This window comes from Schistocerca americana, chromosome 4 (genome assembly GCF_021461395.2).
Source record: "Schistocerca americana isolate TAMUIC-IGC-003095 chromosome 4, iqSchAmer2.1, whole genome shotgun sequence".
Taxonomy (NCBI): domain Eukaryota; kingdom Metazoa; phylum Arthropoda; class Insecta; order Orthoptera; family Acrididae; genus Schistocerca; species Schistocerca americana.
Window position 1 is genome coordinate 302,829,965 of NC_060122.1, and position 6,000 is coordinate 302,835,964.

The window sequence follows — 6,000 nt, forward strand, 5'->3', positions numbered from 1 at the left end:
TGGTTTTAACATTTCTTCTGCTGCCTTCATGTGCAGTTTAAACTCCATCTCACCTGAATACTTGAATGACATATTACGTTGTACATTGATGACAGTCTCATAGCTTAAAAACCTTGGTCACAACCACAATCATATCCTCAATAGTTTACTACATATTTTTAAAGAACCAGGAATTACTGTCTATCTGGAAAAATCAAAATTTGGCAAGACGAGAGAAACGTTTCTAGGACACGTCATCTCATCTGGAGACATAGAGACTCGTCCCAAAAAGCTTGAGGCAATTAGAGCCATTCCAGGTCCTTCCACCAAAAGACAAGTTCATAGCTTTCTTGGATTAATAAGCTTTTATCATCGCTTCTTGTGTACAGATAGAAACATTATCAATGATTTGGACACTTTCTAAATTTCGTTTTTTCTTGTTTGATAAACATACTAAAGTCTTCACCAACCATCATGAACCAAAATTTTTAATGTCTTCAAAATTTGATCATGACAAATTACAATGTTGGGCATTGTATCTTCAAGAGTTTTGATTGACTATAGTTTATATTCCTAGACCAAAAAATGTTGCTGAGACACTTTATCTTGTGCATCCATTGACATTGCGAAAGGTAATGTAGAAACAAATCTAGAGAAAAACTTCATTATACAGTATGTATAAGCTTCACTGCTTCCCCTTTAAAAGACATTGCGCAGGAACAGGATAAGGATCCCACAAGGAGAGATCTGAAAAATAGGTGACACAACATAACAATCACAGAGATAAGACAGTATTAACTAGTATGCAAAAACCTTCTCTTTAAGTGATGTACTGTCAATGACTCACTTTCAGTCTTATCTGTTCCTGGTGATTTCGTTAACAAACTCATTTGGTACACACGTCTCAGTTATGCTCATTTTGGTTCATGTATGTGTTTCAACAGATTCTGCATAATCTGTTATTTCCATGATATGGTAGACAGGAAATTTTATTTGTATGCAAACTGTGTCAGAGAGCAATGCCATCTACTGTTACACAATGTGCACCACTATTTCCCATCATTTCTACAAAGTTAAAAGAATTAGCAGCTGTAGACCTTTTAGGCACACTTGTAAAAACTCAGAATGGGTTGCCATATGTTTTTGTTGCCTTAGACCTAACTTCTATATTTGTCTCACTAACAGCACTATGGAGAGCCACCAGAAGAACCATATCACATTCCTATGTGAAGTAGGAGAAGTTGACAAGATAATCTCAGACAGTTGCTCCACTTTTGGTCAGACATCTCGTCAAGAACCTTAAGAAATCATAAAATTAAACCCATATTAATCTCTCTCTACTGCCCTAGCGAATCCTTCTTCATGCGATACGAGAAATCAGTACACTTTGCAGATTACACTGTCACTGACAACGCCAGAATTTGAATAGGCACAATCACATGTTTCAGAACACTTTTGACGATTTACCACATGATTCTACTTTTTTGACTCCCTTACTTCAATTTAAGGACAAACAGCCACCAGATTGAATCAGAGAGGTTATACAACTTCCTAATTCACACCAACTATGTCACAAAGAGGTAATAGATTTAACAGAAAGTAACATGAAGAAAGCTGCAGAAGGAAGGAAGAAGTTGGTGGTTAAAATTATAATTTGCTGCTAGTTATTAGACATACATATAGTTTTCTATACCTGTGATGTAAATTTGATTTGATTTATAGAAAGTACATTGTCTATGGATCCAATAAAAATTTTAGTACATTACAGTTAGTAAACGATATGTGTTGCTCTGAATAGATTCATGTGGCACAAAAATGATGTTGTGTAGTTCTTTTAACAAAGAATTGTTGTGGAATCAATGCTAGTTACACTATGAGTAAAGGACACAGAAGATTATGTTGATGCTATGTATGATTGCATCAAGTATTATGTGAAAGTATGTGTGAAATCCAGAAACATTCAGTACTAGGTGCAGTTGTACTTTCCTGTAATTTAATATATATATATATATATATATAATTAGTGTTTGTGTAACATGGACCAACAAAAAATGTTTTCATTGCTTTTGTTTCCAGACTTTTTGTGAGTTTTATTTTGGGTAGGATGAAGAAAATATCACAGGACAAGATTAAATCAACTTTCGTTCCTGATATTTTAATGTGCAGTCCACTTTATAACGAACCAGCCCATTTTTACGTAATTAATTAGCCAATCCAAAAATCCTCTTTTTACACTGAATGCTATGTTTAACGTAATGGTTTTCAAAATGAGCATTTGAATATAACAGCTACAAAAATAAGAATATAATTAATGTGCATCTACAGGAACATAATAGATTTGACAAGTCAAAATTATGAGAGAATATTAAGTAAATTTTATACTTTATTTTGATATGTGATTGTGAAAAATCAAAAGGGAAATATAAATCTAATTGAAAGGAATTAACTGTCAAATGAATTTATTATAGATTTATGATCTCTATTTGGCTTCACATCAAATACATAAAACGAAAGTTAAGATATTCGCATGTGCCATTGGTAGAAGGTGTTGATAGTACAAGTAACTTCACTTTACATCTTGGAAGGCTTCATTACATTTTGGTTGTTAGCGGAAAATGATGACTGTGTTAGCTGTGTTACTTGTCAGCACTTCTATCGATAGCTCAATGTCCATCCTTAACTGTTCAATTATTAAAACTTTAGAACATAAATTTGCAGCACAATGTGTTAAACTGGAGTACTATAAGAAAATTATTTCGAAATAATCTTTGAACGGAGGATGTCAAACAGAATCTCCACAAGGGAATGATTTCAACAGGTTGAGCAGTCTTAATTTCCACGTTTTTAGCAGACAACTCCTTGGTATTGAAAGTCCTTCATTTACATTCAGATTTCAAGCTATTCAATTTTACATAATTTCTGAGTTATGATTGTGTTGTAAAGACATTCTGTAGCAGAGTTATTGGTTGCTTAACATACTACCATCTTTCACTGATAAAATAAAGATATGTCTGCTCTAGCTTTGGGGGCATAGTGCATGGTCCAATCAGAGGCCTCCTTGAGTCAAGTCACTTATTAGCAGACCCTGTTCATTTTTCGTGATGTACTCTGGGTTAGTTCTGTTCCTGCTTTCACATTACTGTGGATGGGTGCTTATGGACACTGAGTGAGCGAATTGGGGTTACTTTCTGCCTCACCTGCCTGGTTTTAAAGCGCTGCATGTATAGCTTTGCTGTCATAGTGTTTTCCTTACTTAGTGGCTTTGTATCACCGTGTTGCCACTGGCCAGTGCGCGTGACTGCACTCCGAGCTGCGGTGCGCCACACGTTTTAGATTAACACTGATTGAGGAGACATAATCTGTGACTACATATAAGTAGATCTTGGCCCGTATGTTCTATAGTGACAGACCATGGCCAGCTGTGTAGGGAGTTACAAGTTGTCTTCTTTGTTTGTTGCATCGCCAGTAGAGCACAAAATTAATCCAGTCAGAAACTTTTTGAAACACATGCTTTCAGCTTTCCTGTGTGCCACATCAGAGTGACTTATGCGTTTTCGTGCATGGTCGTTAGGAGATGAACTTTGGCTAACTTTTAGTTAACTTGCCAAGTTTCACTTACTCCTTCAGTCTCTTGGCAGTGTCGTCTGGCTCTGGTTGTGTTTTGCATTATAATAATTAGAGTTCCCCTGGCAGCATGTTAAAATATTGTTAATCTCTACTATTGTGTGTAAGAAATGTTTCTATATAATGGTTCCCTTGTTTAATACTATAGCTTTATTGAGTTATAAATCATTGTTTATAGTTGTGAAAACTTTTTTATTGTCTTCTTTCAGGTACTGTTATCGTGGATGTTTTATCTTTTTCCATGTTTTATGAGACGTTTTCAAATATTTTTGTTTCCACATAAAAATTTAGTATGTGAGATTCCCAAGTTACATTATTTTATCAGAAGGCGTGCAGTCCCAGCCTCGGAGGCAGAGACCACTTTCTTATAAGATATTGGCTGAATTAATGGAAGTTTTGATAACTTCTTTAAGTGTTGGAGTAGTACCTGATTAATTCTGATGCATTTGTTATTTAGCTTGATTACAATAAACTTATGTACTACAGTAGTGATCTTTAAAATGTTGGTAAGTCGCATTAGCAGATCCTTATAGTATCGAATCCTTTAGTGTGCTCATAATGCGTTTTTGTCAGGCGATGTAAATGACCTTCAGTAACTAAAAAATATTCTAAATTCCTTATACAGAAATATGGAGTCCACAAATGAAACCAAAGTGGAGGGTGCAGTTATTTTTTTGGACTTATAAGACACCAGAATAAAGCACACTGTTAAAACTGAGATACACCTAAAGCCAATGGCTACGAATTTCATTGTGCAGCAAGATTCATACCACCCACCAGCTCAAAAGCGTGCATTTTCTACATCAATGTTTTATGGCTAGCTAGGATAGGTTGCTCGAAGGATGTTATGATTGTTCGAATGGCTAATGGCTTCACTGAGCCAGAAATCAGCAGAACTGGAAGAAAAACTTTTGTTGGATTAGAAGAGAAAGTAATGGTTAACAAGGAACAGAAAAACACATTCTGTTGTCATACTATAGGTCATGTCACACAGGACAGCACATGTTTTCCGCAAATATAATGTTACAGTGGTTACAGTGGAGTACATTATTACGACACAGCTTAGAATCACCAGTAAATAAATTCTGTAGTGCAGTACCTATAAGATTTTCTGTGATTCATGTAACATATATTTCACTTGGCAAACTGGAAGGTAGTTTCAGATTATATTTCTTGAATATGCATATGCAAGTAGTAGAAGTGCATTGGAATATCATTTAAAGGAGAACCAACATCAGTTTAAAAACACTGAAGACAACAAGTCCATTTAGCATTTTGGTAATAAAGATATAGTACTGGACATTTTGGAAATCTGAAATATATGTGACTAATCAGGTAGGTCCAGAACTTATAATAAATGAGTAGATTTCACGCATTCAAAGGTGGTTCTTTGATCTATTCAGTGATTTATTTGTGGGTAGGAAAAGACGATTATTCCCCTTTGGGTTATACTTGCTTTTAACTTTCTGTATGTCTTTTCGAATTTTTAATGACCACAGGTAATTTATCAGTGAACTATTTTCTTAATCATATTACATGTTACTATATGCCTGTTTTATGAAACCTACACTATTGCTTTGTGTTTTACTGTTAACTTTTTTGTACAACTATACCGATAAAAACGAAATAATTATTTTAATTAATGTTTGTTTTATTGGATAGTAATTATTGTAATTAACGTTGTATTTGGTGTGATACCCTCTACTGAAATTATGAACGAATCATATCAAATGTAGTTTTATAGGACGTTGTTGTAATAGGAATTTCCTGTACTATTATACTGTTTTTACAATCGACCTTCTTGCACTACGTTATGGCTCCGTTACTGGCGCCTTGACCCTGTAACTATGGACAGCTTCTGGTTTGGTCTACGTTTTGTTTACGACGGCACATGGTTAGCTTGACATTTGTATGGAAGTTATTCAGCGTCCTTGTCAATTCAAATAATAATCTTAGATGGTATGTACTTACATTCTTCAAAATTGTGCACAATTTCACTTGGGACTTATGTAACTTCATTTCTTTGGTACAGCTCTATTGTATGGTATCAATATTTGTACTTCTCTTTATTATTTGTTACCAGGCCGTCTGATGATGGGCTACGCCCAAAAAGCGTCATGACCACAATAAAGGATTCAATACCATCTGGATCTGTATTACTTATGCGGCTTACCAGTACTTTTAAATTCACTTTTATACATACTATTATTATGGTCGCAGACCTCTACGAGGACTTCGTGTCCGATCTAAAACTCGCGTACATTTTATTGTCTTTGGGCAGCACTGCTCACAAAATGATTTGTTTCTTTTTCTTTGGGGTAAATGATCTTTTCTACTGGAACTTTCCATTCCCAGCTCCTCAAGCACTAACTCTTCAGTGAGACTGTGTCGTGCACT